At 46.2% G+C, this 13,809-nt stretch overlaps 1 long non-coding RNA gene across 1 annotated transcript; it reads right to left on the reverse strand.

Moving 5' to 3' along the window:
• Positions 1–6,402: 6,402 nt before the first annotated feature.
• LOC131478451 (uncharacterized) lies at positions 6,403–11,789 on the reverse strand. Its single transcript, XR_009244466.1, has 3 exons — positions 11,728–11,789; positions 10,486–10,721; positions 6,403–7,116 (listed from the first exon to the last, which is right to left on the reverse strand). It is a non-coding gene; the product is annotated as an uncharacterized LOC131478451 (long non-coding RNA).
• Positions 11,790–13,809: the final 2,020 nt, after the last annotated feature.

Below are 13,809 nucleotides of genomic sequence, written 5' to 3' on the forward strand. Positions count from 1 at the left end.
GGAACAGCACAATGCCAATATACTCCAAATCAACTATTTACACAAAACTAACTACATAATAAATACTATTTCCTGACTTTAATTATTTTTGTTTTCAAAACTCTTACCTCTTTTTCTAGAAAGTTAAGTTTGTCAAGTGGCTCACAATGTTCTTTAATTAGTCCAGATTGTTCAACTGCAAGCTTTTTCTCTTTTACCAAAAAAAAAAAAAAATGATAAAATGTAAGTTATTAAATTCTGCACAAAACTGATGAGATCTAAACTAGGAAAAAGAATGCTTACCGACATAAAGCCTGCTTGAAATCTGAAACAAATTTTTAACAAAAAATATGTTAAGGCAAATAAATATATATGTGTGTGCCTATATATGTATATAAAATGTTTAATAAGCATATGTAAATTTAATTTAACCTCTACCAATTAAATATTACAAGTGATTTATGCAAGATAAAAGCTCTAACGAGAAAAACTGCACATTAATGTCCTCTTATGGAAAACTTAAAGTATATATTATGTCAGCAGCTCTGAAATAGTTTTTGGAAAAGATTCCTGTTTCATTTCACTCAGCCTATTGTTCCCTAAACATATTTGGCCCTAAGACCAATATCTTCAGGGAATTCTATTATCATAGCCACTAATGCTAATACTCAACTCTGATAAATATCATCATTTGGACACATGTCTGAACTACTACAAAGAAAACAGTGAAGCAAATCTTATTCTTCTTTGATCTTTCTCTTTACCAAATAATAAAGCAAGGGGAAAATCCATTTTAAGAGCCTACTGAGGGTTGAAGTGCAAAAGATAAAAGCAAACAGTTCTACAGAATAAGGGTACAGATAAAATTAAACAAGAAAAACCAGGCTACAGTATAATCCTACAAATGTAAACAAATGCAAAGTAAACTAGCAAGTCAGAACATTATTTGGGGAAGCTCCCTCAAGCTTAAAGGAAAACTAGGTGGCCAAAATGATGGCCCAAGTGTCTAATCCTCTGCCTGCTGGATCTCAGCAGCCCATATAGATGCTAGTTCTTGCCCTGGCTGCTCGATTTCCCATACAGCTCCATCCTTATGGCCTGGATGCTTGATTCAAACTTGATCAAAACTTGATAAAAAAAAAAAAAAAAAAGCACTGAATGATGATCCAAAGTCTTGGGACCCTGCACCCATTTGGGAGACACAGAATAAGCTCTTGGATCCTGGCTTCGGATCAGCTCAATCCCTGCCAGCATCACCTATGGTGGTGACACTTTTGGGGGTGAACCAGAAGATGGAAAATCTCCCTCTCCCTCTTTTTGTTTCTGCAAATCTATTTTTTCCAATAAAAAATAAATCTTCAAAAAAAGTAAAAACTGAAAAATACAAGGAAGTACAGAGAGCCAATATCTGAACAATAGTACTTCACAAAGAGAAACTGACTTTCAAATGGAGAAATATCTCCAGATTGACATAAAGACAACCCTGAGTCTAGAGAAGTCTAAAAGACAAAGGGATCTCATGGCTAGACACATTCTATTGAAATCAGAACATCAAATGAAAAGACTCTCAGAGGGCCGCCACAGGATGTTACGCAATCACCTGTGACACAGTCTCCTATGGACACTGGTTGCCTTATTTCAGATCCAGCTGTCTGACCGTGAATGCATCCAGCAAAGAGTAGGAGGTGGCCCGTGTTCTTGGGCCCCTGCCACCACCTGGGAGAATGGATGAAACTCCTGGCTCCTGTCGTCTTTGGCCTGGCTCAGCTTCACTGGTTGCAGCCAAAATTTGGGGACTGAGCCAGCAGATGAAAAACACCTCCCCTCTGTCTTCATCCACCCTCCAACTATGCCTTTCAAATAAATTAATTAATTAATCCTGCTTTCCCCCACACCTTTGAAAATTCTTTGCTGTAGTGTTTATGTAAATGCTGAAGAAATCACAGACACATCCAGGGATAGATGTGCAGAGTGGGGAAAGTGGGAGAGAGAAGTTTGTATCTTCATCTGTGTCCATCAGGAGAGTGAGTGCACCCTTTCCTGTTGCATGGCTTCTTGTGACCCAGAGGAGGAGAGTGGCTCCATGCCACCACCCTCAAGCCCCAAGTGAGAGGCGAATGGCTTGGGGAAAGGATCACCTACTCCAGTTCCAGCCCAAGTCCTTACTATTGACATGGGAAGCAGCAAATGATTGTTCAAGAATGTGAGTTCCTGTCACATAGGGGAGAGACACTGATGCAATTGCTGGCTCCTGGCTTCCTTCTGGGCCAGCCCTCAGTTACTGCAGCCACTGGAGGAATAAACCAGTCATTAGATTGCTTTTTGCCTCTCACTCATTTACTTGAAAGCATCGAATAAATAAGCTTTTTTTGAAAGTGGAAGAAGTTCATAAACTATGCTGGAAGAAACTAAATGCATCAATAATCATTCATCATTATGATAAACTTCTGAACTTGACCTACTGATTAAAAATTGCATGGGTAACATGACCACATCCCAAACTGGAGGGCCTACGTTCAATCTCCAGCCCTACCTCCTGCCTCCACAGCCCAACAAATACAGACCACAGGAGGCACTAGTAATAGCTCATGCATTTGGGCCATGCTACTCATGTGGGAGACTCTGAGTTCTCAGCTCCCAACCACCCTGGCCCAGCCCTGGCTGTTGGAGGAATCTGAACAGTAAAATAGCAGATGACCATTTCGTTTGGTCTGTCTGTCTCTCTGTTTCTTTCTTTCTCTTTCTCTCCCTCTTTCAGCCATTTGAATCAATTTTTAAAAAGAGCAGGGGAAGAAATAAAAATATTTGGGTATTAATACTATAGAAAACTTCTACAAGGACATTCTTTCAAAATTTTATACTTAAAAAATTGCTCTATACCCCTTCTGTTTTTATCTTAGTCATATAAGTGATTTTTGTTTCTCAAAAATACAAATTTCTTACATTAGTTGTTCAACTTAAAGACAGAAGGAACATTTTTGAATATAGCATTGTTTACTTACATATCGAAAACCTCTCCATATAAACAGTAAAATGAGAATAAAAGTAACAACGTCTGTACATATATTGCAACCCCATGCAAATCCATGGGCAATATCTCCTTGTCCATCATCTTCAAGTAGTGTAGGAAACACCTTCAAGACAAAGAAAATTAAGTTCTTAAAAATGTAATTTAGGCAGTAAATACAGATCCAAATCTATATAGCCAACTCCATTATTTTCCTTTCAGGAAATGGGCTGTAGAATCATACCAAACAGAAGGCACCACAGGATATTCTTCTGGAAACTTCTACCTACTATCACTCAGTGAAAAAGAAGTACAATAGAGAGAAAAGCAGTAATTTCTCAAACTGGACGCAAATAGGAGTGCCCCCACAGCTTCCAAATGATGGGACAGGAACAAAGAAGGCCAAAGAAAGAAGCTGAGTAATGTAAGTTCAGCTACTTTTCTTTTTTAACACCAAATTGGGTTTGATATATAAAGCATATTATATTCTCCGCAAAAGATTTTCCTACTGGAAAGGAAAAAAAGTTCTCTGAAGCTTTCAAATGAACTTTGGGGTGTGGGTCTTTTGTTTAATGACTCAGATAGTCACATTCCACAGAATCGCCTTGCTCCATTCCCAGTTCCAGCTCCTGACTCCAGCTTGCTGCTCATGCAGAATCCAGGAAGCAGCAGCAATGGCTCAAGTGACTGAGGTCCTGCCCAAACAAGGGAGAGCCAAGATGTATGAGTGACTCCCAGTTTGAGCGCTAGACACAGCAGACAAGCAGGTGAGCGCACTCTCATTCTCTGACTCCATCTTCACAACTCTCAAATATTTCAATTAAAAAGTTTAAAAGTCACTGACAGAACTTTGGCCTTAGGGTTCTTTTTTAAGAGTCATTTTGTTTACTTGGGAGGTAGAGTGCAAGAAAAAGAGAGACAGAGACTTCTTCTATCCACTTCCCCAAATAGCAAAAACTGGAAGCTAGGTCTGGCCAAAGTCAGGTGCCTAGAACCACATCTAGGTCTCCCACACGGGATGCAGGAGTCCAAGCACTTGGCCAGCTTCCGTTGCTCTCCTGGGTGCATCAGAGGAAGTGGATCAGAAGTGCTGCAGCCAGTATTTCAGTGTGGGATGGCAATGTCACGGGAGGTCATTTTATCAGCTATGTCACAATTCTGCCCATGTGTTTAGATTCTGAACCCCTGCACTCCAACTCTCTAGGTTTCTCCTGTTATCTAGGATGGGAGTGATGCTGTTTAAACACTCGGGAAATTGAAAGAGAAGCTCTGTTTTTGGCCCTTCAAGGTTGTGATGCCACAACTGTGACCTTGTACATCACTTCTTCTCCTCCACTGGTCTTGAGCAAAATACAGCTCAAGACTTTCAACCTTGTTCTGTATTTCAACTCTCTCTGGATCAAGCCACAGGTGCTACTCTACCAAACATAAAGGAGACAGGCAGGGAAAAGACGACGACGACAAACACATTTTAAACAGCAATCTGAACTGCAGGCTTAGTTCTTTCTGGGCTTCAATCAAAATCTTTAGAGCAAATTTTCATTTGGTAGACCTTTCTGCTTAAGGAAAACAAAAACTTACTAAGTATTCTCCCCTCCAGAATCGTTTCTGTAACTCTAATCCTCGCAGCCAGGTTGCTGTCTATATATTTATTTAATACATACCAAGTAAATAAACGTGATAATTTTTTTGAGAGGCAGAAAAAAGAATTAGTCCTCTTGTTGGGATGCCTAGATTGCCTTAACCAGAAAGCTGGCAGTTATTCCAGACTCCTTTCTCTCATCCTTCATATCTAATAATGAAGTAATGCTCATTTTAACTTTTAGTGTCTAACTATGTGCCTACTTACTGTCTCCTCTTCTATCCCTACCACTCTGCTATCACTCAAGTTCTATCTTGAGTTTTGCTTCTCTGACATCTAACCTTACCTAGGCTAGGGAAGGCCCAAGTCTAACTCGAGAAAAGGCTTCAAACCGCTCCCCAACACCTACAGCCCTTGGAATCTATGTCCCCAGCAAGCACGCCAACACATCAATTCCTGAGCCCACTCTCCACTAACACAGCTGCTTTTTCCCTTCGTGCACCACTGTGCTTCATGCCTCCACTGCTTCAACCAGGTCCTCAGCCGACAGACTTCACTCATCATAGAAAACGTCATCTCTCCCAACTTTCAATTTCCCTAGCAGTTTGTGTGCATGCTTCAGTAAGCATCTGATTCTTTATACTAGTGTTTTGTACTCATTTTTGTCTTCTCTCCCCCTTCACAGCTTGATGCCGGTGGTCAAAACTTGGTTCTCGTTCACTCAGACCACAAACATACAACAGACACAGCTACAGCACAATACATGAATAAACAGAATAATTACAACTGCCTCAATGTGTAAACGGTCCTTAAAAAAAAAGTGTTTAAAAAAACATGGCAGGAGAAATACCACTAAACATGCCAACAAAGACAACTATGAATACTGAAGCGGGAAAAATCTGTTGCCCAATAATAAACTGAACCTAAATAAAAACACAGGAAAAAAAAAACCCTCTGGGAATTCATAATCACTATGCTTTAACGATATCATCTCTGTTAACAAGACAAAGATAAAAGAGGGTGAACAATCTCACTTCAAAGCATCTCTCAGGGGCACTCTTTATTGGAAGATGATGAGTTATAATCCCAAACACTTAAGTTAGCTCAGGTGTCCTTTCAAGACAAGAGGTTTCATCCCTAATTGGATTTAGGCATTTCTGCCCTTCAGTTTGTCAGAGTTGCAAGGACCATGTGTCACTGACCCCTGCTCAAAACTGAAAACAAAAAGGCTACTTCATTTGGAATTCAAGAACCATTCCCATACTTTGTGTTGTCCAGTAGACCAAGTTCCTAATACCCAGGTCCTGCTCTACCACAGGAGCAAACCACCCAATACACCTGGCCACACAGTGAGGGCTGGTCTCAGACCCTGGGACCATAGTGGCTCAGACCACATAACCCTGAGAGGGCACTCAGACTCACTTCACGTAGTTCATCCAGGAACCACCCCACATATGAATGTGGGGTGGCCCTGGGAGGCTCCATACACGGAGGCAAGAGTTAAGTAGTCACCACCACCATCAACAGCCTCCGTAGGAAGAACACTGGCTTTGTTTTGCAATCCACACCTGGCAACTGGACCGTACCACTGCACAGCCAGCTATGGGGGAACCAGGGAGAGCCAGGGAACATGGATCCCACAGGGCTGTGGTGCCATAACACACAACTGCTAGGGCATCATGATGGCCCCTTTGTTACACTTTCTATCCCAGGATAATGCAGGTCTGAACCCATCCCACCAAAGCCTCTGACACACCCTCTCACCACCACCTCACCCCTCCTCAAAAATGGAATTGTCCAACTGCCACTGGCAGTCACAGAGGCTGGCCCCTCCTCCTTGGTGGAAGGCTCTCTTAAATGGGCAGGTGCTAAACCTGGGGAGGCCCCACACACCCAGAAAATAAAAGTGTTTGGGTCTGGAGAATGTAACGGGGCATCAGGCCTTGTGCTGTAGTTTGGGCTATACAGCCAGGAAGGCTGGGGCTGTGTCTCAGACACTCAGGACCTGGGAAGCTGTGGTGGTAACTGCCAAGCTCTTCCCAAGGGTCTCGTGGTGCAGCTCCATGGGGTGATTGCAGTGTGCCCCCTTGACCCGGCAGCTAGCCAGCCCAGACCTGAGCCTCAGCAGCTGATCCACAGTAACGGAGGTAAATCATGAGGATAGCCCGTCAGTGTCCAAGTGCCATGAGGCAGCTAGCTGGTCTATCATGACACTCATAGGGCGGGAGCAGTCTGGGAGCTCCATCCCACATATTTCCACCTGGGAAAGAGGCTGGCAGGGGCCACCCACTAACAGGCATCCCCTTGCCTTCTGAGGATGTGGCACCTCTGCACTTCCACTCGGAGCCCTGACCCAGTCCAGGGACCAGGCCAAAGGACAGAGGCAGGAAGCCTCATTTCTGATGGAAAACCCTGGTCTCTCCAGTCCTGGGTTCTCACACCACTCACCTGCCCAGTGCCTGCCCCTGTGCACAGATCAGGACACAGAAATCTCTGCTGAACAAGTGGCTGAGAGGATGTGACACGCAATGCTTGCTTGCTGGACTCCCTGCAGAAACAAATGAGGTTGGTTAGGGACACTTTTGTCCATAGTCACTTTTGTCCTGAGTCACTTCTTCCAGCCAAGGTGGACATCCCACTTGGGCCAGCAAACAAGCGTGATCACCTGCTCTGGCGGTTGCTGGAAGAGGCTTTCAAGAACTGGAAGAGGAAGAAACGCAGCAAAGATGAGGGTCCCCAGTGCCCTACAGGACTGCTGGGGAGACACATATCAAGATCATAGCACCCACCCAATGACCATGGATATGGTGTGTCAGACCAACAAACACTTGTGTTGAGGGCTTTCAACAGAGCTCAACAAAGGAGTTGAGCTCCAGAACAAGGTTATCTACCAAGAGTTTAGCACAAGGTCCCCACAGTGATGGACAAGAGGATAGCCCCTCTCCAGCACCGCCCCATCTTCTAAGATAAAGGGCAGGGGGGGAACCCCAGAGTAGAACAGGGGGACAGGTAGAGGCTTGTATCCCAACCCTGGAGACTCCCCGATCCTCACCAAGGACTATCAGTACGGGCACCGAGGACTACATCCCAACTGCCAAGGAGACCATGGGCAATTCTGAGGTCAACCACACCCGCTTGAATCTCCCACATGGGATGGAAGAAGCCCAAATCCTTCCTAGCAGGATCCAGTGTCATTGGAACAACAGCCAGGAGCCCTGAGCGGTCTGCAGAAACAGAACAGTAAACTCCCTTCGGGACTAGGGAGAAGAGCTTTCTCTGGTCCTTACTTAGTTCCAACTTCGGATCCCCACCCTCTGCTGCAGTGACCATCAGGGTTGCCCTGGAGCACTCCCCCTAAAAACAAAACAAAACAAACCAAACAACAAAAAATTAGAATTGATAGAGAACAACAAGGAAAGCTTAGAACCAGACAGGAAGTGGTCAGCAGGGACTCACATATACCTTACTAAGTTACTCCTCATTGGGGTACTGAAGATTTCTCTGCACACCCCTCCCCTAAAACAGTTCTGTGCCTCAACTGTTGACATATGCCTTGTTAAAGTTATAACCCATTTGAACTATCCTAAAATCTGCCAAGTTCAGCAAAATTATGCTTCAATACAATAAACTGTTAAATACAAAAATGAAAATAGACACGAGACAGCTGAATAGTATCCTACAGCCATTTTAAGGTGGATTGAAGCTGGTTGTATATAAACTAAATTGAAATGTCAATGAAGCAGTCACAGGATGTGGTTAAGAACTTGCATTTTCTAACATATCAGTCACTCAATCCCATGTCAATTAACTCCACAATGTTGTGAACTTCTGTTGATGTTATGTTATGGTTTTTAATTGGTCTGGATGATATTCTTTCAGCTCTGTTTTTAGACCAGAGATTGACAATCAAATGCTGGACTCTGCATGGTACATGCTTGCAATGAAAAAGCGTGACTGGATTTGAACTGTAATACTGCAATAAGGTGGAGGAATCCACCAATGGGGGGAAGGATATGGGGAGGGGTTGGCGGAACCTCAGAGCCTATGAAACGATGTCATAAAATGAAGTGTAATAAAAAAAGAGCTCTCAGCACAAGAACCAGTTGCTCAGAAAGCATTTTTGTTTACCAAATGCCCATGCATGCACAGGCATCTCTCACGTGAGATCATCCCTGCATTCAAATGCACCTGTCACACGAGGCTCCCTGTCATATCACACCTGTCCTGTGACTCCATCTTAACCCGTTTGGTGAGGCCAAAGTTCAATTTTGTATGAAAACATCCCTGCACACAAAGAACAATGTCACATGAGGCAACGCCTGCACACAAAGGTCCCTTTGTACAAGGTCATCCTAGACCCAGGGACCCTGATGCATAAGAGTATCTCGCTCGAGGCCATCTTGCACACACAGAAGCCTCTGGCATAAGGTTAGCCCTCTCCCAAGGTCATATTCACATGGGGCAATCCCTGAAACGAAGAGCCCTGGCACACAAGAACATTGCTGAACACACAGCCTTATCTTCCACGCAGATCCGAAAACCACAAAGGCAGGTCCTACAAAGCCATCCTGAATCACAAGACAAAGTGCACAAGGCCATCCTGCAAACTCATGCCTCTGTCACACAAAGTCATCCCTGTACCAACTGCCAATGTGGTGTGAGGCTGTCCCCGCACCCAAAAGTCCCTTACTTTACAGCCCACAGGCTCCCATCACACAAGGCTGCCCTGAACACACAGGCCATGCACACAGAGGCTGCACTTGCAACTACGAGCCCAACACATGAGGCCTTCCTCGTACCCAAAGGCCTCTGTGGCATGAGAGGCCATCACACACCCATAGATGCCTTTTGTACAGCGCTGCCTCCCCCAGGCCCTTAGCATTTGAGGCCACCTTGAACCCAAAGGCCCTGTTGCACAAGGCTATCTCTTCATCCACAGAACCCTGTCAATGCAAAGCCATCTCTGAACCCACAAGCACCAGATGGTGAGGTAATCCACACACACAGGCCAAAATCACACCAGGACTGCCTTGCACCCATAGGTCCTGGCATGCAAGGCCAACCCATCTCCAAAGGAACCTGACATCAAACTCCACAGGCCCATGTGGTGGGATGCCATCCCACACCCACAGGCCCGTGTCATACAATGCCACCCCTGCAACCTCAGATCCCTGTTCTGCCAGACCACATCTGTACTCACAGGCCCCAGACGGGTGAGGCCATTACTTAACCCACAGGCTCCTGGTGCATCAGACCTTCTCTGCCCCCATAGACCCTTGTCTTACAAGACCATTTCTGCAACCACAGGCCTGGAAGCCTGAGGTTGTTGCTAAACCCACAGGCCATCACTGTAAAAATTGACCCCTAGAGCGTAAGGCTGTTCTCGTATAGCACCACTAACATTCTACCTCTGGCTTCGAGCTGGCAGGGTCATTCATCTGCTCAACCCAGAAACTCACACTCTTGAGCCCTGACATCTCCTTGCCCAGAACAACACTCTGGGGGGCCTTGTCAAACAGTGCCTGGTAAATTAGCCTTAACCACAAAAGACCACCTTCATCTTACTCCCATCCCAGAGAGGCCAGGTCCAAATCTCCCTTAGGGTAATCTCCAATGTCAGCAGGATCCTAGAAGGCTATTTCTCACATCAGCTCCACTGTGAGTTCAATGTCTGCACTACACATGGCCCAGCCAGTAACTCCATGCCAGATGTCCACACAGCAAAGTCCTTCATTTATACAAGGACTATATCATTCTCCAATTAGTAAAGAGCTAAACGTCCTCTGATGGGCAGAAGAGCCAGAGAAAGGAGAGAGAGAGAGAGACAGGCCATGGCAGGTGCTTCAGAAAGCAGCCCAATTCTGCCCAGCACCCACCAACACAAGTGTAACTATCCTTTCTTGTCACTTATAGTTACTTAGTTCCTGCTCACCTAAGGTGAACCAGCAATGAAGGAACTATACACCCCCGAGCTGATGCCCACTAGAGATGCAGGGAGATTCAATTTGTTGACAATCTTCAACTTGGAGCAACTCTCCAGGACTTCCTGATTGAGGATCCTGGGCAGAAAGTCCCAGATCTGCATCACCTCCATCATCAAGTGCTCAAAGTCCTTCTTTTTGACTTTGGACAGCTCTTCCCTCATGCTCAGGGCTACAAAGACAAGTATATCCTCTCAGCTTCTGATCACTGTCACTGCTCACCAGGCCCTTGGCAGACAGCCTTCCTAGTCGGCTTCCAGCTCCTGCCTCCTGTAGGCCTCTCGGATTCTCACTCATCTGCTCTAAGAAGTTAACTAGTTCAACCAATAAGCTGATTGAGTTAATAATTAACCAACCATTTTGGCTTGTTCACTTGATTGATTTACTTGATTTGGTTAGTTGGTTTTTAAAAATGAATAAAATTTCAAACCCCACACATCTGACCACTGGAAGCACACACACACACAGACCAGGTGTGCATATGCACCAGGATAGCAGGGCACACAGCAAGCACCCTGCTACTCAGGAGGAAAAGGGGGACCCACCCTGCTGGCTACCTCCTCCTGCACCACAAACCCTGCCCTGCCTTCTCTGTCAGAATCCCAGCTAACTAGGATGGAGCAGAACGTTGGATCTTCTGCAAGAAGGGGCTACACTGTCCTGCCCTGCCCTGCCCCTCCTGCCCTGCCCTGCCCTGCCCTGCCCATCCTGCCCTGCCCTGCCCTGCCCTGCCCCTCCTGCCCTGTCCCTCCTGCCCTGTCCCTCCTGCCCAGCCCTGCCCTGCCCCTCCTGCCCTGCCCCTCCTGCCCTGCCCTGCCCTGCCCCTCCTGCCCTGCCCTGCCCCTCCTGCCCTGCCCTGCCCCTCCTGCCCTGCCCTGCCCTGCCCCCATCACAGGTAATGCAAGTGACCACCCCACAGCCCATGCCAATCGGATTCTCTCAAAGCCTGAGACAGAATCCCCAAGCATGTGACAAGCCTTCAGAGCCCTGGCCTTCCACAGAACACCAAGAGCTGGCAGCCACTTGCCCCACACCTGCTCCAGATACCTTCAAGGCCTTGCAGCCACAACTCCCACAACTGAGTTTAGGGACCTCCCACCCCACAGGGTCTCTAAGCAAGGCCCAGGCCCTACGAGCAAGCAGAGAGGACAGGGACACCTCAAGGCCACCTCACTTACCCAGCAGTCTTCCTCAGGGCCACCAGCCTCATCCATGGCCACCACTGCCGCCACCATCACCACCACTGGGGCCTTGGTTCAGTGTGCTTGCACAGCACCCTCTGATTCCTGCAGGCCGGGAAAGGCAGGAACCCATCCATGCGCAGAAGAACTGAGTGCAACCAGGCTCACACCCTCCCAACACTGTGCAGCATTCTTAGCTTCAGGTGCAGTGGGAGAGGCAGGGCTTCCTCAGCAAGGCTGGGTGTTCCTGCATCTGGATCTTCACCTCATGCACTGAAAAGTAGAAAAGTGAGACCAGAGGTCAGTCGTTTTCAATGCCAAGTCCTGGAAGCTGGGCAGGCCAGACTCGGGGGGTAAGGTGTCCTTTAGCTCAGCTTCAGGCATGTCTGTGTCAACAGGGAGAGTGACTTCAGCCAGATCCGAGGAATCCTGGGGCAGAGCTGCAAACAGGTGGGCAGATTCACCCCAGCTCCCATCCCAACACCTTCAGGATGTGCATTTTACATGAACCCCAAGTTACCACACAACTAGGAACAGTGTCTTTGCTCCATGGAAGTGCAGGCAGTGAGATGGTCCCCACTTTGACAAAGGAGGTGTGTGCATTTTCCAAGCCTCAGGAACTAAAGGGCCCTACACATCGAGTCACCCCCACATCTACTCTCAGGACCTGCTCCCTTCACCACCCTGCAGCTACACCTGCACCCGGACACACTGCCTTCCATGCCCTGCACCTGTCACCGCAGCTGGCTGCTCCCAGGTGCAGAGGGACCTCCATCCATATCATCCAGGTAAGGCTGTGGGGTATGTCTCTGTGAGGGGGCAATGGCGCAGAGTTAGGTAGGCATCAGTCTAAGTGAGCAGGCTATGTGAGTAGGAGCGGCCAAAGAAAATAGGAAATTTAGATGGAAAAAAATGACTCTTTGTATGCTGGAAGGAGGACCCAAGCCTTGAAGTACCACCAGCATTTATATAGTGGAAATCTTGTCATTGGTCAGTGAGCTGAGTGGGTGGGTGGGGTCCAGCCCTCTCTTGGGGGTTGGGAGAACCTTACAGTAATCTTCTCACCAAGCATCACATGCCAGATGAATCCTGGGTGCAGCTGGAAAGTTTTAAGTTTTGTAAATTTATATATACACACATACATACATATGCACACCTACATACATATACACACATATATTAGGAATTAACTTAGCTTATAATAGAAGAATGAATGAGTGTGCCATTGTGATAAATTAGGGACAAATCACAGGAGGGGAACTGGAGGGGGGAATGGAAGGGCATGGGGGAGAGGGGTGAGACACTTTACTTACAAATATGTATCATTAAAAAATAAACCTCTAAACCTCTAAACAAAAATGACATGGTAATCCCATCATGGCTCAAGAATGTAACATCAGACCAAAAACAGTAAATGAATGGGCAAATGCAAATAATATCAAAAAGTGCAAATAATATCCAAACAGTCCATAAAGCATAAGGCTTTCCAACTGCACCAGTGACTTTTCTACAAGGACACGGAACAGAAACTTCTCTCATGAACCTTTACAGAACCTCTTGCAGCATAAATAAGATCCACTGCTGCAGCTCTTAATACAAAAAACAAAAAAGATGCCCCAAAAGGTAGTCCTATATACAAGATCAGCAGGTCACAATCCACTAAAATGTAATGTGAACAATAATTACAAAGAGAAATTTTACTAATCCATGTATAAAAAGCATTACTGCTGATGTGGAATCACAATAAAAGGATTGTGTTACCTACCAGTGACTTTCAATGACGTGGCTTGACCCAGCACTCCTCACTTGACATTCCAGCATGAATTTCTCAGTAAGAATTTTGTGACCGCCCACTGAAATGCGCAGCCTGGGGACAGCTTTGTGGCACAGGTTGAGCTAGGTGTGCTGCCAGTGAGGTACAAGACCAGGATGGAGAGGCTGGCTCCTGGCTTTGGCATGGCTCAGACCCAGGCCACCAGGGCCACCTAAGGGATGAGCAGAATGCATTGTCTCTGCCTCCTCAATCATTCTACGTTTCAACAAATCTGAACACAAAATGAAATCTAACTATTCTAACAT

The sequence above is a fragment of the Ochotona princeps genome, chromosome 33 (assembly GCF_030435755.1).
Source record: "Ochotona princeps isolate mOchPri1 chromosome 33, mOchPri1.hap1, whole genome shotgun sequence".
In the NCBI taxonomy this organism is placed as follows: Eukaryota; Metazoa; Chordata; class Mammalia; order Lagomorpha; family Ochotonidae; genus Ochotona; species Ochotona princeps.